We start from the raw sequence: 24,953 nt of genomic DNA, 5'->3' as shown, positions 1-24,953 counted from the left end.
GCCAGAGCCAGTCCCCTCCCCGCCTTTCCAGGCCTTGATTCTCTAGTACGGGTTATTCTCTAGTACGGGCTATTGAGACTGTGTGTAGGACCATATACCCGGCGCTCCCCTCCCCACCTCCGTCAGCGTAGGGAGTCTGAGCGTAAGTTCAGAGCTCGCCTTGTCCTTGAGCGCGGCGGGAGGCGCTGGAAGGAGGCACAAAAGTGGCTTTGTGAGGCAGCGCCCTGCAGCTTCTGGGCCCGGGAGTCGGTTCCCTCTGAATGGGCTGCAGACAAAGGCATCGCCGCCGACGGGAGTACCTGTAATTGGAGTGTCCGCGAGCAACCAATGGACAAAACGGAGACGAATGGCTGTGTCTTAGGCTGCCCGTTGCTATGGTTTCCGCGGGGCTGCTGGGGGAGGGCGGTTACCAGGCAACGGCAGAGGGCCCTAAACAAAGGGAGCATGTGTGAAGGAGTGGTTTGGGGCAGGTGTGAGTGTGTGTAGGGTGAGGTGGGGAGGAGATGGAGAGAGGGTAAGAGTGAGGCAGATACACGGGACAGGGGGAGAATAGGGAGAGGGAGAGACAGAGAAGGAGACAGGAGAGAGACAGAGTGGAGCGGCGGAGGGAGACAACACAGGACAAGGCATAGAGAACAATTAAAAAAAACATAGGTGGAGACAACAGAGACATAGAAACAGAGAAATATGGAGTATTTCTCATCAGCTATGAGCGTCTGCTGTGTGTCAGGCCCTGTGCCCTCTGGAGATAGGCCTCTTATTAAGATGGACACCATTCCTATCCCCTGGAAGTAAGGAATCCAGAGAGAGAAACTGATGCTTTGAGGGAGCCAGTGGGCTCCATCAGCCATGGAGTAACCAGGTCTTGCTGTGTAGGCTGGTGTCTCTTGGAAGCTGGTAACCTCTGGGTGGGGCCATTGCAGCCTTCCTCCTGTCTCCAGGCAGTGTCCTGGGGGGCTGTTGGAGAAAGTGACACCTGGTTGAACAGCACTGGGTCTCTCCCTAGTAGCTCTCTTATTGGCTCCCCTCCATAATGCTTGAATCTCCTCCCATTACAGTGAACTTGGGCAAGTTACTTCATTTAATAATTATGCAGCTACCAAGTGCTTTTGCATGTATTACTCATTTGATCCTCTGTGGCAGGTATTATCCCTGCTCCCTTTACAAGGGTAGCAGCTGAGGTCCCAGGGGATGACGTGCTTTGCCTGAGGCCACATAGTCACTCAGTGGCAAAGCTACTAAGGTCTTCTGATTCCCAAGTGTTCTTCCTTTTGCTGACAGCCCAATCTGGGTCAAGGCTAGTTTGTTTACAGGGAGCAGAAACTCTTGTAAGACAGAAAATTCATTGGCAGGGCAATGAAGGGACTCCTGAGATTCAAGGGCAGGACACAAAGCCGATTCTCAGAAGATCCCATTGTGGCAGTGAACTGAGATCAGAAGCCAGGAAGACTATCTTTTCCTTTCTTTCTGAGTCCAACTAGTGCCTCCTTTCAGCTTTTCTCTGCACACTGGCTCAGCTTACAGGATCAATAAATGCCCAAAATGATGTTCATGGGAATCCTCTTTCTTTTCCAGTTCAGATTCTCAAGACAGAACCTGATTGGCTCACTTAAATCAAGTGTACAGTCCTGGTCCAATCAATTGTAGGCAGAGGGGAGGCTCCTAGTATACAACATGACCAACTGCCTGTGGACAGCTCTTCAGCACAGGCTGTCAAAACGGCGGATGTGGACAGGACAGGCACCCTGAGTTAAACACACTCACTTCGTGGAGATACTAACCTTGCCTGCCTTCAAGAGCTGCTGTAAGGAGCTTATACTTATCAAAGGAGCTTGCAAACTGTCAAGTGCTACAGAAGGGCCAGTTGTTATTTAGGTTAAAAGGAGCCGTCTGGAAGACAAAATATCCACCCATCATGTCCTTTGCCAAGATCGTAGCCCCGACCCAGTGAGCCAGCATGGGAGAAAATAGTTATTAATGAGGGAGTGAAGCAAGGTAGGGAGTGTTCAGAGGATGGATGGGCCGGGGTGTGTACCATGATGGAGTAGAGATTGAGGAAAGGGATGCCATTGGCTCATTAACTCATTCACTCACTCAATAATCCCTGTGAGCCTATAATGTGCCAGGAACTGTACCAGATGATGGAGGTACATGAAACACACACAGGCCTCTGTTCCCTAGGGATGCATAGGAAGCTGGGTGATAGGCCCATAACATGCCCATTACTGTCTTGAGATGAGAGAATGGTAATGCGATCAGAAGGGGTAACAACTCAGCTGAAAGCACCAAGGAAGACCCAATACAGGCGAGGTCAGAAGGACGTTTGAAGAATGAGTAGGATTTAGACAGGCAGACAAGGTAGGGTTAGAGTGAGTGGTAGGCAGAGGCATTCTGGAGGAATTGTAAAAGTGTGAGTGTACTTGGGGAAGGTGAAGAGTGTACCCCGTGACAGAGGTGCCAGGAGTATGTGGGGTGGTGGGAACCAAGCAAACAAGGCTAGAGATCATTAAGGAGCTAACATATTTGGACTCTGTCCTAGGGACATTACGGAGCCATTGGAAGCTTTTAACAGTGTTGCGGTTTCAGACGTGTCTTCTAGACGGATCACTCTGACTGTCATAGAGAGTAGATTGAAGGGGGGGCAGGGAGGGGGATGGAAACAGAAAGATCTCACAGGGTGTTTCATATGAGAATTGGGGGATGTTGGGTAGGGCCTCTCAAATTTTAATGCTCTCCCATTCCTTCCAGGGAACTTGACTGAAAATACTTATTATAGGGCTCTGCCCAGCAGAGGTTGATTTAGTATGTCTGAGATGGGGCCCATGAATCTGCATCTTTTAAATAGTAATACGTAATGGGTAAAAATGGTTCTCAGACCACTCTTTCAGAAACTTTGGTCTAAGGGGCAGGAAGGTACTGACATGAATCAGGAAGCATCTTAGAAACATCTTGCCGGTGACCACTTTAAAACCAAAGACCATTTAATGGCTCTGATGGATTTTCACAAGAGTGGTTATAATTGGTTCATCATTATCATTTTACATATATATCATGCTACACACTCAGCCGCCAACATCTGTTGCTTGGAACCAGGGAATAAGAGACAGCGGGATGAAACTTTAATAGTTCCTCATTCTCACCATTTATTATCTGCCTTCCTCTAGCCCTGATGTGGTGGGGGGAGGGAAGTGAAAGTTAAACTTTATTAAATATTTGCAGTGTCACCAATCCAGTTTAGAATAGCAGCTCCCCCATTTACTGATTTGGGGTGTGAGATTTCACTTCTCTGAAATTCCATTTCTTCATCTGTGACATAGAAACTAATTAGATCTTCCTTCAGAGCACTGAACAGAGGGTTAGATGAAACAACTGAATCAGTTGCTTATACCATTATGAATTCACAAATCTTTAACATATTTGATGTGTTTAACTCCATTGCTTTATCCTTATAAGTGCTCAAATGATCCCATCTTTAGCTGGTGGGAGACGTGGAAGTTGACCCTTGAGTCCTTTGGAAATGACCCTAATCTATCAGCAGCTTTCTTACCCTCTGGTGTGATATTTCTTTCAGGCACATCTTGTATGTTTTCTGCCCAAGGCCAGGAGTCAGCCATTTCTCCAAGGAGCTTTGATTTCTTTGGTTAGGAAAATGGTATTTGAGGCTGTAATCTGAGTGTTAGAAGTGCTCAATGCTCCTGGGTTAGCTGTTGTTTCCTGGGATTTTAAAAGGACAATTAGGAAATGTATACATTTTTTTTTAGAAGAAACTACATCATGTTCATAATGATATTTCCAATTCACACTTGGGATGTATTGTTTTTATTTTGATTTTATATGTGCATCTCTTTTAAACCGAGAATCTTAACTCCTAAAGGCAAGAAATTAGCTGCTTAAGTAAGCAGCTTTTTGTGGTAATACGCATATGTTTTGGAAATATACAATAACAAACTGACAATCTGATGACACAAAAAATTATCTAAAAAAATATCACCAGGTATTTATTCAGGTGCTCACTTGACGCCAGGCACTTAATCCCCAAGCGAGCCAGGGAAGGAGATGTGATTATGCTTCCTATTTACTGATGAGAATATTGAGGCTCAAGAAGTCGCACAATCACAAGTCAGTAAATGATGAAGCCAATATTTGAACCCCCAAGTCACTAACTCCATCACTCTCTGTTGCTTTGGGTTTCATTCCCCTGCCCCTGCCTTTGGAGTTAATAATGTGCCCGCTCTCCAATTCATGGGCCACCTGGGTATTTAATGCTCCCAAAGATGACTTGACATTCATTATTTAGAAATGCACAGATGAGAGAGAGAGAGGCAAGCCGTTTACTAGCCCAACGTTATTACTAGAATGGAAAGCTTCTTGAGAAACGTATTGGCTCATACTTTCAAAGTGACATAATATTGCTTTCAGCTTTATTAGCTGATGGGCTCTGTTGAAAGGTGTTGAGTATTTCTCTTCTTCTGCCAGATTGTTTTAAGCTGGGCAAGCGAATGGGTGGGGTCATCAGGGCCTTGGGAAAAGATGTTATCAGGTGCATCTACCAGGGAAGATTGAAAGGGGTCACTGGTTCTCCACCTTTGGGTGTTTGCTCAAATCATTTTTTTTTTTTTTTTCTCTCAAATGGAATATCTGCCTATGACATAGTAGTCGACCTCAGAGACCCAGCTCTTTTTTGAAAGCCTTCCTTATTCATCACAGCCAGCAATACTGGTTCTATCTGTAAAGGGGTTGTACGAGGTTGAATAGTTTCCCTCAAAATTCATGTCTATCTGAAAACCTCAGAATGTGACTATTTGGCAATAGGGTCATTGCAGATGTGCATGATCAGGCCACCTAAGATGGCTGTTCTCTTGCTCTCGGTTCATCCCCTGTTCAACCAGTGCCTGCTTCACCTACACCCTCCTTACATGACTGACCTTCCCTCTTAGAGCCTAGTCAGTAAATGCCTGCATGCTTGCCCCAGCCCCTGCTTTAGATCAGAACATCTCCACCATGATACGTGAGGGGCGTGCTCCTCTGCTGGTTTCCCTGGTAACTAATGACCCAACCTGACTTCAGTTCCTCTATAACTTGGAACTCCCCCTCCCCTCCTCTCCCTACCCCTGTTAGTGAAGGCTGCCACCACGTCCTGCCTGCTGTCTGCTGAATACGCTGGGGTATCACTCCAGGACCTTGCCGCAAACATATAAGCTTCCCCATCCTTTAACCCACTGATGTCTCTGTTGCTGACACTGGGCTTTCTTTGGTCTTGAGGCTGGGTGAGTACAGGGCTTGTGGGGCAGTGGGGTGTGGCCCAACCAGATGTAATTAGTTAAGTAAGATCATACTGGGTTAGCGCGGGGCCTAAATCCAATGACTGATGTCCTTAAAAAAAGACACAAGGAGGAGGCCATGTGGGAATGGAGTGAAGCTGCCATAAGCCAAGGAAAGCCAGAGCCACCCGAAGCTGGATGAGGCCAGGAAGATTCTCCCCTTGAAGCTTTGAGGGAGCACAGACCTGCTGATACCTTGATTTCAGACATCAGGCCTCCAGAGTTGTGAGAGAAGAGATTTCTGTTGCTTTACGCCACCGGTGGGTGTGATATGGGTCACAGCAGCACTAGGGGACTAATTGGGCACCTGGCCCCGCATTGGAGGAGGAGGGCAATGACTAGGAAGCAGGAGGAGAACCTGGAAGGATGATTAGGGGCTTCCTGGTGAAGGCCGCAGATGGGAACGGACCGGAAAAGGGCATTCCAGGCAGAGGGACAGCGCCGTCAAAGTCTAGGAGAGGAGAAACCGCTGGGGCAGGCCAGGCACTGCATGCAGGGCAGCATTTCTGGAATGGTGTGAAGACTGGTGTGAGATGAGGCTGGAGGTGGGTGAGGCCCAGATCACATGGGGTCTCACATGGGGGCCCACCCGAGGAACCTGGAGGTTTCATGTGGGGATCAGGCCTCTCTGAGCTATAAGCCGGGGAGAGACCCGGTGGTGCTGGAGGGTGAGCTTCCTCCTGGATCAGCTTCTCCTCACTTTGGAATTCAGTTCAGCAGCTACAGGAGATGTGAAATTTCCTCTTCTGGTGGGGCCTGCCTCTGGGCCAACCCCAGGCCCACCCTCCGTGGAGGTGAGGGAGGTGTTAATAAAGCCCAGCATTCCTCCTGCTGGTGGCTTGACTGTCAGACTCTGCCTGGAAGTCCATTCAGCTGGCAGCCTCTGACCTTTATTTTGTCATTTCAGAAGGTTCTGCTTTATTTTTTTCTAGTCAAGAAAGCCAAGGCAGGGACCTCCCAGGTTTCTGCAGTTGCCCTCTCAGGAATGGGAAGTGGGGTGTGGAGTGGGGATAGTTGTTCTGTCTCCCTGGAGACCAAAGGCTCTTTCCAGACCTCCTTTAATTGGTAGTTCTGAGACCTTCAGGACACACCTGGGATAGTTTCCCTCCAGGAGGGAAGTGGGAAGAAGGAACACATGGGGAGGAGGAGGCAGGGCCCAGCCCCCATCACCATTGGTCTAGCTTTCTGTCAGTCATCTTTAGTTCCAACATTGCCCCTCCCTCAGCTATCTGCTCCTCCCTCCTTTCACAGCTCCTATCCCTTTTCTTCCCCTCAATCCTACTCTATATCGGTCAGAGGGAATGAGAGGACCTCATGGCAGGCGACAGAGATTCTCTCCTTGACCAAACTTGAGTCCGTCTCCTCTGAACTCTCTTCTCCATGAATCCCTGACTTTTGGCATTTACCAGAATCCTGCTCAGTCTCTTTAGTCTGATCACCCTGGGTTCCTCATCTTCCACTGTCCCCCATGTGATATCTCACCCCCCTGCCTTCTTTCAGCAAGAAACCTAATAAGTGTGTTTAGCCCAAAATCCCTGTCTTACCCCTTATGTTTCCTCTTAGTGATTATCCATCCCCTGACCTCCACCCTGCTCCTTGCCTATGAAATACCACTTGTGTTTGGAGCTTAGCCCAATCTCTCTTCCCTGCTGCAAAATCCCATTGCTGTCGTCCCTCTACTTATGGCCATAGTCCTCCCAAGTCAAGTCTGCCTTACCGTTCTTTATCACAGGTCAAGGATGTGTGTTGAATAGATAGCTAGATTGAATTTAACCCAGTGGTTAAGCGAGGAGGAGGTGCTGACTCAAAATAGCTGGTTTCACAGCCCAGCTCTGGCACTTTCTAGCTGTGTGGCCAACCTCTCTGTGCCTCAGTTTCCTACTCTGCCAAATGGGGCTCAGTGCCCGGCTCCTTTAGCTGTTGTAAGAGGAGGATGCTTCCTCTAGTGTCTTGCATATCTGAAGTGCCAAATAAATGTTATTTAGCAACTTCATACGGGTGGCTGCTTTCATTTCTGGGAATGAAGGATGGTTGACTGAAACAGAGACCCAGCCTTAAATTCCCACTTGGCAGCTTACTCAACTAGTAAGTATCCCAGGGTTAGCTAATTTAACTCTTCCAGCCTCAGTTTTATCATCTTTAAAATAGAAACAAACCTAACTCTAGAAGTTATGCAGATGAGGATGAAAGATAATGTTTATAAACTCCCTGGAACTTAAGGCATTCAGTGACTGGTTGGCCCCACCACTGACTGTGCCGTGGGCAAGTGACACTCCCTCTCCTGCCTGGATGAGCTTGCTCTAGAAAATGAGAGTAGCTTTAGGACCTGTCTAATAAGCCTGCTGTAAGGATTAAAGGATTTATTTTAAGCAAAGCTCTCAGACTAGTATCTGTCACTGTTAATTATTATAATTACTGTTGCTGTTATTCTTCCTTGTGGTAAGAAAAGTATTTAATAACTATGTGCCAGACACTATGTATTATAGCCCTATGAATTAGGAGCTCTTATCAGTCCCACTTTACAGAAGAACAAACTGAGACTTAGATAAGATGGCTTGTCCAAGGTCACCCTGCCCGTAAATGGCAGAGTTACTATCATATTAGGAATGAATAGTGGTCTGGAGATGTGAGAGCAGTCATAAGAAGCCACAAGCCATCCTTGTGGCTCCACGCTCCAAAAGCCCCCCACCTCCGGGGAAAACTGAGCTACTGGTGAAGCCTAGTTGGGGTGATGGATGAGCAGAGACAGCTCCTGCTGCAGTGTAAACCCAGAGGAATATAGGTCAGTTCCAGCAGCCAACCCTTTCACCCACCCCTGCTTGTTTTACCCCAAAGCCAATCTCATCAACCTGATCTTCTGCCCTGAACTTGAGCTGTCCTCGGGATGTTCTTGTGTTTCATGAATTATGCAGACTTAACAAAGTGTGTGCTCCACAGATTAAAGACTCTGTTCTCCTTACCAAAAGGGCTTTCTTTCCTCTGCGGGATTTTCCCCCTCTACTCTCTCAGCCTACTTTTTAGCCACCCTGCCGAGCATCTTCTTTCTTCTTGCTTTTAACAATTCAACTTGTGGTTCCATGGCTTTGTGGTAGTCACATTACAGATTCTTTCCCATCAACTAAACACACTTTGGGGGATCCCAAGGGGTCCTGGATGAGCTTCTGGGAATTTGCCTGGGCAAATTAAGTGAATTAGAGCTTAGCATGGCTGTCTCTGAGAATAGGGGTCCAATCAGTAAGGTAGTGGTAAATTCGCTCTTCGATAAAAGAGAAAAGCCTAGATTTGTAGCATTTACCAATTTCAGTGGTGTAAATACTCTCACCACAGTGGATTTCAAGGTCTCAGGGTGATGTCACTGATCATGAACTTAGGAAAGGATGCCCACAATTCACTCTCACAAATGATTATAAGCTGGCTCTGGCACACTTTGCATGAGTAGTGGAGGCAGTTATTATTTTGGTTTAAGTTTGGGTCCTGACCATGCTATTTAGGAGCTGTGTGAACCTGGGCAATTAATTTAACCTCTTGGAGCCCTGCTTTCCTCATCTGCAATTGGGCACACTCATAAGATTTCTGTCTGGGGTTGCAGCCAGGATTAAATAAATTGACATCTGTAAAGCGTCAAGCACTTAATCTGACACACAGAGCTCAGTAAATGGTAGCTGGGAGGGTCTGTATCAGTCAAGATAGACCAGCTGTTGCTATAGGAACACGTAACCCCAAATCCTAACAAAACTTTATTTTTTAATCTACAGTGTGATAAAGGCATATTGACAGGGTGGTCTGTGCTTGCCCTAGCTTTTCAGGAAAGCAGGTTAATGGAGGCTCTGGGTTGACTGTTTTCATGATCCCCTCAGCAAGAAGAGGACTAGGCTGATTTGCATGCTCTCTTTTAAACCTTTTGCCCAGAAGAAGCACATAAAATCACTTCCACTCATATTTTATTAGCTAAAGCAAACAGATGAATATACATAAATTCAAGAGGGTGGAGAACAGTAATCCTAGTATGTGCTTGGAAAGAGAACCCCTCATTCTTGGTAAACAGCCTTAAAGATCAACATCATCTCTTAGATATCACTTTCTTTAGTGCCTCTTAATTATTTTTTCATTAAGTAGCTAAAATTGATCAGGGACAATGAGTGGGACGCCCATCCCTCCCAATCAACCAGTCAGGGAATCTTGGGCAAATGAGTGAACCTCTCTGGCCTCTGTTTTTTTCATCTATAAAGTGGAGAAAAGAGAACTTTGCTCTTTCAGAGCTGTAGTGGGTGGGTAAGCATAGTCATCGCAAGCGATGTGATAGCTATAAACCGTTATAATTATTAACTCACGGCAATCTTTGAGGTTGGTACTACCTTCACCTCTTTTTGCAGATGAGGAAACTGAGGCTTAAAGGAGTGATTTCCTTTGTCCAGGATCATACAGATGGGAAGTAACATCAGGATTGGCGTTTATACCTGTCTGATTCCAGTATCTCCACTTTTTTTTTTCTGATTCTTTAATTAGACTCAAGATGAAAATTATATTAAAATAAAAAGAATGTTATAACATGCCTATTCCTACAGGGTTATACATAGAACTGGGGCAAAGGAATTCCTAGCAGTAAATCCAGGAGTCTAGTTCTACTGGCCAACTAACTTCTCCTAAAACCTCTTTCTGCCTTCTCTCTCCTTTCACGTTTTTGTGATAGCACACTGTCTTCATTATCCTATTTATTGGACCCTACCTTTTATAGTTACTTTCATAGGTTGTTCTTTCTCTTTCTACCCTAAACAAGGCTAAATCTTACACCCATTCTAATTTGCTTACTCTATACTCTCTATCTCAGTGATGGGGTTATAAATAGAACATAGTTGCAACTATCACCTAATTGCAAACAATTCTCAAACTTATTCATACAGTCCTGACCTTTCCCCAAGCTTTGGTCCCACATACCCAGCTAAAAATCTCAACCAGCAAGTCCTTTTGTCACCTACAACTCAATACAGCCCAAATCAACCTCTCCCATAAATTAGCCTTGCTAACCTTATCCCTTGTCTATAAGAGGCACCATCATTATCCCAGGCTCAAAACTTTGCAGTATCTGCACTTTTGAAGGGCCTGCCCTCCCCCCCCCACCCTTTTTGAGAAGGAACCGGGGAACCACCATCCCCTTCCCTCCCTGTTGTATCTGGACCCAGAAAGATACTGTTGGCTGGGTCTGGGAGTTCTTCTGCAGACCAAGGATTGTGGTAACTAAACAAAGTAAAAAGTACATGCACATTTCGATGCAAGCACACATGAGGGGTTCCTGCTTTGCTTATAGTAAATATCTCAATTAACACAAAAGACCTTTTTTGTTCCATAGCTGCAGGCGAGTTTGCCTTTTGGATCAATTAAATTGTTGACAGTCAGCACAGAGGTCTACATACAAATCAACAGCCAAGGTGCCTTTCAGTGCAGGTGGTGTGTGTGTGCTCCAAGCAGGGCTGGGTGAGTAGGGAAGACTAGAGTCAGGTTCAAATATTTTGTTTCAATCCTTTGTAGGAAATATATTTCATATCACAGTCTGCACGCACACATTTCACGCACACAGGCACACTCATAACTGTCGTACGAGGATATTTCCTATTCCATTCAAAAATGCTAGTTTCCCAAACTCATGGACATGGACAACAGACATGTGGTTGCCAAGGGGGAGGAGGAGGGAGTGGGATAGACTGGGAGTTTGGGGTTAGTAGATGCAAAAAACTATTGCATTTGGAGTGGATAAGCAATGAGGTCCTACTGTAGAGCCCAGGGAACCAAATGTAATCACTTGTGATGGAACATGATGGAAGATAGTATGAGAAAAAGAATGTATATATATGTATAACTGGGTCACTTTGCTGTACAGCAGAATTTGACAGAACATTGTAAATCAACTATAATAAAAAATTAAAATTAAGTTAAACCCAAAATCCACTAAATTAATTTCACAGCACCATGAATAGGTTGCAGCACTCAGTTTGAACAATGCTGGACTAGACTGTTGTTTCCTGACCCCTGTATTGGAGCACTTGTTTATACTGGGAAGGTGCCCTTGATAGGTTGCCATGGGGTTGTTTAAAAAAAAAAAAAATCAATAAACGGATTATCTATGTCCTGCATGGGTTTATCCATTCATCTGTAGAGTGTTCAGGTCTTAAACACAGAGTCAGTCCTAGATGAAGATGTAGAGTGTGTGCATTGCCCTGGGAGGCCCCTTCATGCCTCTTTCCCATGGACACACCGCTCTTAGAGGTGATCAACAATTCTGACTTCTAACACCATAGATTTCATTTTGCCTGCTTTTGAACTTCATATAAAATGGAAACGTTTTATATGCTGTGTGTATTCTGTTGTATCTTCTCCTGCTCATCATTGTCGGAATCATCCATTTTGTTGCCTGAAGCAGCAGGTTATGCTTTTTTATTGCTGCTTAGTGTTCCCTGGTAGGAATGTACCACAGTTAATCCGTTCTTCTATTAGTAGACACCTGGGTTGTTTCCAGGCTTTGGCTATTATCAATAAAATATGTACAAGTTTTTTGTGTGAACATAGGTTTTCATTTCACTTGGGTAAATTGTTAGGAATGAGTTTCTTTGGGTGACAAGGTAGATGCAAGTTTAATTTTCTAAGATACTTCCAGATTTTTTCGAAAAATTGTTGTACACTCTGTATCCCAGTTTGGAATGTTTGAAACTTTTGGTTGTTCCACGTCCTAGCCAATATTTTATGTTGGTTAGATTTTTTTTTTTAATGTTTTTAAGAAACCATTTTGATGGGCATTTGGTTTTTTTTTTTTTCAATCTGGTTTTAATTTGCATTTCCCTGATGACTAATGGCATTGGATTCATTTTCATGCACAGTTTGGTTATTTGTATATCTTCCTTTGTGGAGTGTCCAAGATTTTTGACCATTTTAAAATTAGATTTTTTTCTCGAGTTGGATTTTCTTTTATATTCTGGATACAAGTACTTTATCAGATGCATGTATCATAACCATTTTTCTTTGTGTAACTGGGTCACTTGGCTGTAAAGCAGAACTTGATAGAACATTGTAAATCGGAGTTCCCATCATGGCTCAGTGGTTAACGAATCCGACTAGGAACCATGACGTTGTGGGTTCGATCCCTGGCCTTGCTCAGTGGGTTAAGGATCTGGTATTGCCGTGAGCTGTGGTGTAGGTTGCAGACGCGGCTCAGACCCGTGTTGCTGTGGCTCTGGCATATGCTGGTGGCTACAGCTCCAATTTGACCCCTAGCCTGGGAACCTCCATATGTCGAGGAAGCGGCCCTAGAAAAGGCAAAAAGACAAAAAAAAAGAAAATTTTATATTCTGGATACAAGTACTTTATCAGATGCATGTATCATAACCATTTTTCTTCCACTTTGTGTCTTTCCTATTAATTTCCTTAATGGTATCTTTTGAATGAAAATGTTAAAATTTGTATAATATCCAATTTACGAATTAAAAATTATACTTAGTGCTTTTTGTGCCTTAAGAAATGTTTGCTGGAATTTTCATGTTTGCTGCAGGTGTGGTGTAGGTTGCAACTGTGGCTCAGATTCAATCCGTGGCCTGGGAATTTCCATACGCTATGAGTGTGGCCAAAAACAAGTTTGCTTATTACAGCATATTCTCCTATATTTCCTCATAGAAGCTTTATAGTTTTATGTTTATATCTCTGACTCATCTTAAAATTAATTTTTAAAGCGTTCCCATCCTGGCTCAGCAGTAACAAACCGGACGTGTATCCATGAGGGCGGAGGTTCAATCCCTGGCCTCGTTAAGTAGACTAAGGATCCAGCTTGCTGTGAGCTGTGGTGTAGGCTGGCAGCTATATCGAAGACACGGCTTGGATCTGGCGTTACTGTGACTGTGGTGTAGGCGGGCAGCTACAGCTCCAATTAGGCCCTAGCCTGGGAACTTCCATATATCTTGGGTGCAACCCTAAAAAGACCAAAAAAATTTTAATTTTTTATATGGTATGATATAGGAATTGAGATTCACTTTTTTTCAACATTATTCCAGTACCATCTGTCAAAAAGTCTCCTTTTCCGTAGAATTGCTGTGGTGCTTTTGTAGAGAAACGACTGTAGCATGGGAGTCTGTTTCTAGGATCTTTTTGCTGTTGCAGTGATATTGTCTTTTTTTTTTTTTTTTTTTTTTTTTTTTTTTTACATCACTCTATCACCCTACTAACTTGATTACTGCTATTTTATAACAATGAAGTAATGTAAGTTTTTCTTCAAGTTTGTCTTGGCTTTTAGGGAAGGTTATGTGTCCTCCAATGTTGAGATCCTAATCTTAAGAACTTCAGAATGTAACTTTATTTGGAGAGAGAGAGGTTATCAAGTTAAAATGAGGTCTGTAGGGTGGGACCTATAAGGGGAAATGTGGACACAGACATGCACACACACAGGGAGAACACCTCCTGAAAATGAAGGCAGAGATCAGGGTGATGCTTCCTAAACCATAGACATCAAAGGTTGCCAGCAGACCGTCAGAAGCTAGAGGAGAGGCACAGGACAGATGTTCTCTCCCAGCCTTCAGAAAGAACCAATCCTGCTGCCACCTCAGTCTTGGACTTCTAGTCTCCAGAATCCTGAGACAATAAACTTTCATTGTTTAAGCTACGAAATGTGTGGTACTTAGTTGTGGCAGCCCACACAAACTAATGCATAGGTGTTTTGCTTTTCCTTGGAATTTTAGAATTAGCTTGTCAATTTCTTCTTCAGTCTAAGATTTTGGTGGGGATTGCATTCTTTGTGGGGAGAATGAGCATCCTAACAATATAATGTTTTCTGAGCCATGAACATGGTATATCATTCCATTTACTCAAGTCATCGTTCATTTCCTTAATAGTTTCCTTTAGTTTTCAGTATCCTGCACATTTTAAAAAATTTATTCCTAATCGTTGTATCTTTGCTGATGCTTTTGTAAATTCCATTGTATTTCTAATTTTGTTTTTCAATTATTTGTTATTAGCAGAAATGAAGTTTGATTTTATTATATATTGACTTGTGTCCTGTGACATTACTAAATTTACTTGTGCTAATAGGTAGATCTTCTGGTGTGAATTTATTGGGATTTTCTACCTGCACAATCAGGTTGTCTGTCATGACTGTGATTTGTTTGAAATAATTGGCAGTAGAGTGTAGCAGTGGCTCCTCCTATGACCTGGATCAGGCATCTAATCTCTCTGAACTTTGGAAGTCCTTCCCTAGAGAGGGAGGTTATTGTAGGAACCCTTTTTTTTTTTTTTTTCTTTTTTCTTTTTTGGCCACCCTGAGGTGTATGGACGCCCCAGGCCAGAGGTCAGATCTGAGCCACAGTTTCGACTTGTGGCAACACCAGAACCTTAACTCACTGTGCCAGGCCGGGGATCGAACATGAGTCAGTGCTCCACAGACTTTTGAGATCCCATTACGCCACAGCAGGAACTCCTGGACTTATCTTTGAGATTCTTTTCAGATCTAAGATGATAAGGGACCTGGCTCTGCCATTTGCTTCTTTGTTTTCCTGGGCAAAATACCAGATTTCTAAGAGCCTCAATTTCTTCATTTGTAAAATGGGCATGATCATAGCACACCACAAAGTAGTTACAAGGAAACAAGTGAAACTAAGCATGTGACATGTTTATTAGGGCACTGAGAAGATTGCATGCTCCCAGTAATTTACATAGTGTGGTGTAATAAAGAATAATATTTGGTTTTGTCCCCTTTTCCTGGTACAGAGCTTCTTCTTGTCCTTTTTTAAAATTTTAAGTATGGTTGATTACAGTATTGTGTTAATTTCTGCTGTACAGCAAAGTGGTTCAGTCATATATATATATATATATATACATTTTTTTCATATTCTTTTCTATTTATGGTTTATTACAGATATCGAATATAGTCCCCTATACTATACAATAGGACCTTGTTGTCTATTCTATATAGAATAGTTTACATCTGCTAGTCCCAAACTCCCAATCCAACTGCATCACCTGACCCCAGTTTCTAAAGCCCTTGGAATTTCCTGAATGACAGCAGTGCCTTTTGTTATTCATAGCTTTCTGCCCCTTTCTAGACCCTTGAGTTGTTGATGAGGTTACTCAGGGTGAGGTCCCTTGAGAGCTTCAGGATGGGGGCTGGTTATCAGAAAGACCAAACTCTTCTCTTCTTTTGTTTTTTTTTTTTGGCTTTTTTTGTTTTGTTTTTGTTTTTGTTTTTAGGGCCACACCCTTGGCACGTGGAGGTTCCCAGGCTAGGGGTCGAATTGGAGCTGCAGCCGCCAGCCTGCACAACAGTCACAGCAATGCAGTATCCGAGCTGCATCTTCGACCTACACCATAGCTCAAGGCAACTCTGGATCCTTAACCCACTGAGCGAGGCTGGGGATTGAACCTGCAATCTCATGGTTCCTAGTTGGGTTTGTTTCCACTGAGCCACAACAGGAACTCCAAGAAAGACCAAACTCTTGAATGAGAGTCAGAGAGCTTCTGAGTAGGTGAATACACTCACATGCTGGAAGGGTGGGGCACCTGACTCCACCTGCACAGAAGCTCCTCCTATGCTCCTTCTGGACCTCACCCCCTGTACCTTTTCATCTGGCTGTTCGTTTGTAGCCTTCATAGTAAACTGTAATAGCAAATATAGCACTTTCATGAGTTGTGTGACTCATTCTAGCAAATTATCAAGCCTGAGGAGGGGAACCCTTGAATTTGTAGTTGGCCAGACAGAACTTTGGGTGGCCTGGGCACCTCATTTGTGGTTGATATCTAAGGTGAAGGGGTCTTATGGGGTCTGCACTAACTCTAGGCAGTGTCAGAATTGACACCTAGGTGGTGTCAGAGAATCAAAGTGGTTGTTGGTGTTGGAAAAAGACAACATATTTATTAATGATATGATCTGTTAATAATAGTAGCTGTAGCACTGTAGGCCTTTCAATTTACAAAGCACTTTTATATTCTCTGTTTTATCTCATCACCAAAAGGGCTTAGGAGGTAGACAGAGCTGAGGTTATTAACCTCACTGTATTGATGAGTAATGAGACACTCAGGGAGGTTAAGTGACATGTCTAGGGCCATATAGCATGTAGGGAGCAGGGCTGTGACCGGGTGTTCTCACCTTGAGTCTTGTGCTTCCATAATAAGGACAGATTGCACTATGGAAGGCCAGCCCTGGCACCTGGAAACACTCACCAAGCATGCTCTGAGGGGTGTGTGTGTGTGTGTGTGTTGTGTGTGTTTTGTGTCTTCCCCAAAGCTATCAGCTCAGGACAGTGCTTCTCAAATTGAAGGTATCTCAGGATTCCCAGAGGAACATGCAAAAATACAGGTACCTGGGCCCCTTAGGTCTCACACTCATAGGTCTAATTCATAACCCAGGAAGGCCCAAGAACCAAGGGTTTTAAACAAACACCTCAAGTCATTCTGACACAGCCCCTCTGATGAGAAACCTTGCTTTAGGCAGTGGTTCCCAGTCTAGGGTGCACAGGGGAATCACCTGGGGAGTTGCTAAAACTTAGGAGACCTAGCCCACCTCTGCCCCCAGCAGCCCTCCAGGATCAGCTCTATCCTCCCCCCAGATAAAGATGACCTGGATACTTACCTGCGCACCCCTCCCTTGTGCCTTCTCTCTGTTACTTTGTAGGTTGTTCATTTTATATCTCTGTGATTTATTTATTTATTTGTCTTTTTGCTATTTCTTTGGGCTGCTCCCGTGGCATATGGAGGTTCCCAGGCTAGGGGGTTGGATCCGAGCTGTAGCCACTGGCCTATGCCAGAGCCACAGCAACACGGGATCCGAGCTGCGTCTGCAACCTACACCACAGCTCACGGCATCGCCGGATCGTTAACCCACTGAGCAAACCCACTGAGCAAGGGCAGGGACCTAACCTGCAACCTCATGGTTCCTAGGCGGATTCGTTAACCACTGCGCCACGACGGGAACACCATAGCTCTGTGATTTATTTTGTTTTCTCTATATTTCTGTCCCTTTCTGTGTTTGTCCTTCTTTGGTTTATCTGTGTCTGCCTGACAACCTCTGTCTGTCTCTCTCTCAATTCTCTGTTTTTGTGTGTTCCTCTCTCTGGGGGAATGACTCTGGGTCTCTATCTCTTTCTCTCTCTCTCCTGTCTCTCCCTTTTGCCAGGTCTGTTGCTGGGTGTGTCTCTGTGAGTCTCTGCTTCTGATTCTTCTCTCTCTGGCTTTCACTTTGACTTGCTCTTGTGCTGTCCACTGTGTGCATCTGAGCCTCTGTGTGTGTGTGTGATACAGAGAGAGACAGACAGACTTCATTATTCTCTATTTCCAGTCCTTTTCTTCTCTCTTGTAACCTGACCCCCACCCCAACTTCTAGCACTTCAGATTTGCAGCTTTTCTGTAAAACATAAAAAGACTTTTCTGTGGAAAAGCCTGAAACACTCGCAGCCAGACCCCAGCCACCTGAAGACGTCAGAACATTCAGCTCTAGTCAGGAGCCCCGTCTGGGCCTGTCCTGCTCTCCTGCAGGGCTTATCTAGGGCCCTCAGCCTCTTCTGCTGCCAGAGATAAGGTGCCCTTCATGGCAGGATTGCCTTGGGCACGACCCTCAAAAAGTCCAGATAAGAAGTATGGCCTGTGGGTTCCTGGGGACCCTCCCTTCCCCTCACACTGATGGCCGCCCTTCCCATCATTGACCCTAAGTGCCTCGGACTGCAGCCGGGGGCTTTACAGCAGGTCCATACAGCCCTTGGAACTGTCATGCTACTAGTACTTCTTCTTCTTCTTTTTTTTTTTTTTTTTGAACTAATATTGTTAATTCATTATTAATTATATAATCAGTTTACCTAATATTTATTAAACATCACTATGTACCATATTCTGTGCTGAGAGTATAGCAGTGAAGATAATAGGTGCAATGTTGTAAATCACAGCACTCAGAATAACTGCATCATGGATTGAACACCTCCTCTGTTCCAGGAGCTCGATTTATAAAAGGTGCTTTATACAAGAATTCCTTGTGGGGGGAGAACTGGCCGTTTTAGTGGAAAATACTTTATCTGTTTGTCATCATTATAGCTATTAAATAGTTATAGCTATTAATACCCTGGACACTTAAGTCTCCTGTATTCAGGGGTGATATTTTAAATGGTTAACAAATGAGCAATTGACCAATGAATACATTTACTCTATTTCTCATGTCTATTGCAATAGCATAAACATCCAATCTTCTGTCATTTATACATTCATTCATTCATGTAAACATTTGTTTATTCTTTCTTTAGGCATATTGTTAAGGGCCCACAGGCTCTTAGGCACTATGTCAGGAACCAGGGATGCAATAGCAATTAACAGGACATCGTAAGGGACTCAGAGGAGGGAGCTAGAGAAGGATGTTGGCCACGTTCATGGAAGGTGACAAAGGAAAAGCTGAGGAGACTATACCTGAAGTCTAACTGAGTTGGAGGAATTAGGGAGGGCTTTCTGGAGGAGGGGACATTAACAGTGAGACTTAAATAGTGAGTAGGGGTTAGCTACTTTTTCTTGCCACTTTTGTATGTTCTTACCCCTTGTGTATGTTCCATCACATAGAGCATAGTGCTCTGAGCATAGTAGGGCTTCACAAAATCCAGTATGAGTAAAACCTGATGACTCCAAAAGCAAACAGTACTGTTAGCCTGTCTTTTCTCATTGTGCGCAGCCAGCACCCAGCTAAGAATCAAAGGCAGATTTCTTCACTCAAAATTCATGGTGATGTTAGAGTGGTCAACAGATTCTTTCCCTGCCCACTCCCCCAGACAGAGAAGACAAGTTAGAGCCTGGGAAAGTATACCTAGGAGGCAAAAGTTGACAAGAGAACATTATTAGGCTAGGCTCTCAAACTCATGCCTGTAGGGGTCAGGTTGGACTGTGTTTCTAGAGCTTCTACCAGAAATCTGAATTTTCCTATAAACCCTCATAATTTTTAGGGTTGGAACCTAATTTACAACTTAAAAAAAAGCTGTTATGTACAGCAAGTCAAATTTGCTGTCTTAGTCATTTTGTGCTGCTATAGCAAAAACACTGCAGTCTGAGTGGCTTAAGCAACGATTGTTTATTCCTCATAGTTATGGAGGCCGGAAAGACCAAGATTAAGGTGCTGGCTGATTGTTATCTAGTGAGGCTGCCCTGTTGGTTTTCATGGATGGCTGACTTGTCTCTGTGTCCTTACATGGTAGATGGGATGAGGGGGCTCTCTGGGGTCTCTTCTGTACAAGCACTAATCCCACCCACGAGGACTGGTCCATGGAGTTTGGTCTTCACCTAATCACACCCAAAGGCAGCCCCCCTTTAATTCAATCACCTTGAGGGTTGGGATTTCAACATATGAATTTTTGGAGGTATAAAAATTCAGTCTTTAACAGCTGCCATTCCAGTTTAGAAGTTATTTCCTTAAAAAATGGAAAAGGAATAAAAGGGACTTAAATTTACTGTGCAGCCACATTGTTCTGAATATTGTACTACATGTTCTGTGGATCTTCACTGTGAATTTTCATCACATGAATATCTCTATTATCTTATTTAATCTTTGCAACAACCTCAAGGGGCTGGTATTATCATCTCTGTTGAGTAAGATTGCCAACTGAAGTCTGCAGGGACCCAGTATTAACCATAAGGAGGCTTAATGTTCAAGCAGAGTTGGAAGTGAGCTAAGAGGAGAAGGCTTTTGAATTAGAGATGTGATTTTTGTAAGACACTTCAGGTACTAAGAGTCTTAAATAGCCAGATGTTGGTCTAAAAACTATCCTTTTTTGGTTGAGTGTCTTCATTAATTGCTATAACTAGTGCTGCTCTTTCCTGCAACTTTCTTGCTTAGAGAATTTCAACATGCTGGTGTAGGAGCCTGGCTCCCCTGTTGTGTAAAACGTGTGAAACCCACAAAGTCATTCACTATCAGTTGATGTACTCGTTAAGCAACACTGTTACACCTCCAGTTTCTGACCTCTAGATATCTCTGAAGTAGTCCAATCCTTTTATTTGATTGCCTATAGGAGTCGCATTTTAGAAAACACTTCCTTTTACCTGGACTTCTGTATTTTTGCCACTGAAGGGGGCATCCTGTAGCCCTACAGTATTAAGCAGTCCTGTACCAGTGAGGATTTCACTAGATGAACTTCAAGTCCGCTCTGAGTATCTCCAAGTGGGATTTAGCTAGGTCGTGGATCTTCAAACCAACCCTGTGGAGATGTTGGCTGTTTTAAGATGTGAACCTCTTGAACCATCAGATAAAAGGGCTTAACTATCTCAGAAGTCACTGGGAGGTCAGACACTGGCTAGAGCAGCCCTGCTGCTTTGCAGAGTGCATCTTAAATTCAGGTGTACATTAAACTGTCAGGTTGCTTGTTAGAAGGCAGATTCTTGACACCCCCTTCTCCAGCCACTTTTGTTATGGCAAAAGGCTAAGCCATTTAGAGGTCCAGGAAGAATATGGCTTAAAGAACAAAGAACTTACTTCTCTCACACACATTGCAATCCATGGTGAGTTTCCTTATTGGTGGATGTCTCTGTTTCATGAGATGTGGCAGATTATGGATGGCCAGATATTATTCCACACTGCCCTCACCGAGAGGTGAGGTTGATGTGCTCTCCTTTTGAGTCTGGGTAGGCTCTGGGACTGCTTTGACCAACAGAATGTTGTGAAAGTAGCACTGTGCCCATTGGGGTGGTTTGTTGTGCAGCTGTTGAAGACCAAACTGCATGGACCATAAGGGTCCAGAGACCCTTCCATCATGAGGCTCCTGTGCCTTCTATAAACCTGTCCTCATCTGCTCAGTCAAAGCTGGGTTCCCACCACATCCAGGTTCCAGTCAGTGGAAGAGAATAGAGAAGATGCATCTATCTCTTCCTCACCTTGGCTTGGCACTGGTACCCATTACTTTTGTTCACATTCTGTTGGTGCATACTTGTCACTTGACTGCATCTAATTGCAAAAATGATGGGGAAATACAATCTTATAGCTATGCAGCCATATTCTCAGGCACTAAGAGGAAAGAGGAGAATGGATTCTGTTGGTAGTATAGCAGACTGGACTGGGGCACAGAGATCTGCATTTTTGCAAGCCTCTCCCCACCCCTGCCCCTAGATGACTTTGATATAGGGTGTCCAAATATAGCAGTGAAGGGCATAAGTTTTAAACCTGGTGAGATCTGAGTTTGAAACTCAATTCTACCATTTACCTGCTGCATGACACCTCTGAGTTTCAGCTTCCATGTCTATATATAAAATGCAGAAAAGAATATTTCCTACCCCAGGGTAGTTGTTTCGATTTGATAATGGCCTGCTTGAAAAGTATGAGCACAGATCTTGGTGCACAGTAAGAAGAAAATAGCAAAAAAATAAATATTTAGAAAGAAAGGTTTTTACCATTAACTGAATCAAGTGTTTTACTCTATCTTCTAAAATCAGCACATCAACACACTCGGTCATTCTACTTAAAATATCCCTTTTAACTCTTCCATCAACCCTAGTATTAAACTGTTTCACAGGCAAGAAAACCAAGACTCAGAAAAGTTAAGTAGACCAAAACTACTTAGTGAACCCAAGCTTTATTTCTGGTGTTGTTTGATTACGAATCTGATATTTTAAAAGAGGAACCACTGATGGCTTGGGGGCAAGAGAATCACGTATCAGAGCTCTGTTGTAGAATGATGAATCTGAAAGTGTTGCTATGAAGTGTGTGGAATCAGGGAAAACTGGAGACAGGAAGACCAGGTTAGGAATGAGGTGAGGATGTTCTGAATGAGGCTACATGAAGTGAAGGCCAAGTACATTCCTGCCTCACCCTCTGTAGTTACTCACTTATCAGAAGACAACCCCAGATAATAATTCCATACCTCCCTTGAGCATGCCTCTGCAAAACTGATGAGCCAACCCTTCCACCCACATTGGGTATGGCTTACATATTTAGTACTGGTTCTAAACCCTGATAGCTGCTTTTTGTGTGCCTCAGTTTACCCATCTGGAAAATGGAAATTACAGTGCCAGCTATAGCTATCTCACAGAGATTCTATAAGATGCATAGGGATGTATTTTTAAAAGTTGAAGTCAAAGTCATCAACTTGATGTTAAGGTTTACCATAAATTGAACAAAACCTGTAGGAAACACTCATTTAAACTTCAACCTCATGATGGATTCTTTGTGTCTTAATTTTACAAATTAAAAATTTCAGATGTTAAAGGATGACTTCGTGGAGAGAGGTTGGAAGCTGGATGTTCTTGTGTTGTTGTTTCCATGGTCACCAACTGGCAGGCATCAACCACTGGCTGAAATACAGATAAATAGGAACATGATTGCCAAGTGTTTTACACAGTGCCTAGCACATCATAAACAGTCACTGGGTAAGACATCAGAGTCTCTGCCTCTGTAAAAGTAGCCTAGACATAGATGCTTTCTTTCTTTCTTTTTTTTTTTTTTTTTTTGTCTTTTTTTTTTGTTATTTTTTGGGCCGCTCCTGCAGCATATGGAGGTTCCCAGGCTAGGGGTTGAATTGGAGCTGCAGCCACCAGCCTACGCCAGAGCCACAGCAACGTGGGATCTGAGCCGCGTCTGCAACCTACACCACAGCTCACAGCAACTCCGGATCGTTAACCCACTGAGCAAGGGCAGGGACCGAACCCGCAAGCTCATGGTTCCTAGGTGGATTCGTTAACCACTGCGCCACGACCGGAACTCCCATAGATGCTTTCTGTGAAGAACATCTTGGGGAATACCCCCGTCATCTGGAATGCTTCAGCCTGAGCGTTCTGAGATTTTATTTTATTTTATTTATTTTTTATGGCGGCACCTGCAACATACAGAAGTTCCCAGGCTAGGGGTTGAATCAGAGCTGCAGCTGCCAGTCTATGCCACAGCCACACCAGATATAAGCTGCATCTGAAACCTACGCTGCAGCTTGGAGCAACACTGGATCATTAATCCACTGAGCGAGACCAGGGATTAAACCCGCATCCTCACAGACACTATATCAGGTTCTTAACCTGATGAGCCACAATGGGAACACCATTCTGAGATTTTTAAAAGCTTCAGAGGCAGTGAAACTTTAAGCAATGGGACTTAGATAAGGAATTGGATTTGTGGCTTCCCTCTTGTTCTGAACCAACAGCACAGTGTGCTTCACCCATCCCAATTCCTTTATCTTAAGATAACTTTGTGTACCTGAAACTCAAGATATCCTCCTATACTGTCTTTTTTTTTTTTTTTTTTCCTTTTTACGGGTGCACTTGTGGCATATGAAGGTTCCCAGGATAGGGGTTGAATCAGAGATACAGCTGCCAGCCTCCACCACAGATCCAAGCTACATCTGCAACCTACACCACAGCTCATGGCAATGCCAGATCCCCAACCCACTGAGTGAGGCCAGGGATCAAACCTGCAACCTCATGGTTCCTAGTTGGATTCGTTTCCATTGAGCCACAATGGGAACTCCCATATTGTCTTTCAGGAACTTTACTTTCTTTTCCTTTCACATTCAGATTTACAATCCACCTGGAATTGGTTTTTGTGTACAGTATAAATGAGAGATCAAGATTCATATTTTTCCATATGGATGGCCAATTGACGGGTGCTGTTGATTGAAAAAGCCATTGTTCTCATTGCTCTCCTGTGGCATCTTTGTTATAAATTGTATGTCTTTACATGGGTGGATTTGTTTCTGAGCTCTCTGTGCTGTTTCTCTGGTCTGTTTATCTTTCTTGTATCAAAGCACCCTCCCTTAATTTCTCTGGCTTTATAATAATATCCAGCAGTGAAAATCATCTGACTTTGTTCTTCTTTGTGATAACTGTGGCTCTTTGATTTTCCACATACATTGTGGAGTTACCTTGTACATTTCCACCAAAATAAAACTTGCTGGAATTTTGATTAGGCTTACTATCGCTAGATCAATTTGAGGAGAAATGACATTTTTACAATATTGATTCATTTTTTTCCACATAATAATCTATGAGGTAGGTTCTGTTGTTATCCCCATTGACAGATACGTCCCTCCTTTGTAGATGGGGCACAAAAATGTAAACTAATACCTTGGCCTGTAAGGAGGAGGGGTGGGCATGGTCTGCCTCACCTGGAGGTGTATTATATCTTTGACGTGGTTGAAAATGACTGGCTCATGGTAAAAACATAAAGCCGGGCGGTTGTAGTCAGTCTTATATTGCTTTTATTTTTTTATTTTTTATTTTTTGGGCTGCGTCTGTAGCACATGCAAGTTCCTGGGCTAGGGATCAAACCCACACCCCAGGAGCAACTCAAGCCGTTGCAGTGACAATACTGGATCCTGAACCCACTGTGCCACAAGGAAACATCTATGTTGCTTTTCAGTTCTCTTTTAGCCATGCCCTCTCTCACTCTCATGGCCCTTAGCCCACCTCTGACCTGGCCCCACCAATTTGATTCACCTAGGTGAAACTTCACTTTGGAGGTAAGCAGTGCTGTAAGCAGGTATGGGTGGACTCCTTCTTTGAGCGCCTAGCTTTTGAGTGACATGCCGAGCTTTTTAGGGACAGCACTGGCAGGGCATGGTATTTTAAGCCCTGAGTCCCTAACATTAACTGAGGTGTCTGTAAGGAGCAGGGGTAGCAGCTGTCTGTGCTGAGGTGGTATAGTTTGGGTTTCATGTCTGGCCATGT

The 24,953-nt window shown here is 43.9% G+C and overlaps 1 long non-coding RNA gene across 1 annotated transcript in view; it reads left to right on the top strand.

The window, feature by feature from the left end:
- The window catches only part of LOC110256682, an 81,084-nt gene continuing 56,713 nt past the window's right edge, over positions 583–24,953 (top strand). The window contains exon 1 of the long non-coding RNA XR_002338551.1: positions 583–5,267. This is a non-coding gene — a long non-coding RNA (uncharacterized LOC110256682). The remainder of the gene's footprint in view (positions 5,268–24,953) is intronic.

The sequence above is a fragment of the Sus scrofa genome, chromosome 14, assembly GCF_000003025.6.
Source record: "Sus scrofa isolate TJ Tabasco breed Duroc chromosome 14, Sscrofa11.1, whole genome shotgun sequence".
Lineage (NCBI taxonomy): Eukaryota > Metazoa > Chordata > Mammalia > Artiodactyla > Suidae > Sus > Sus scrofa.
Note: the sequence above shows the minus strand (reverse complement) of the source record. Positions and strands in the feature narration are given on the sequence as shown.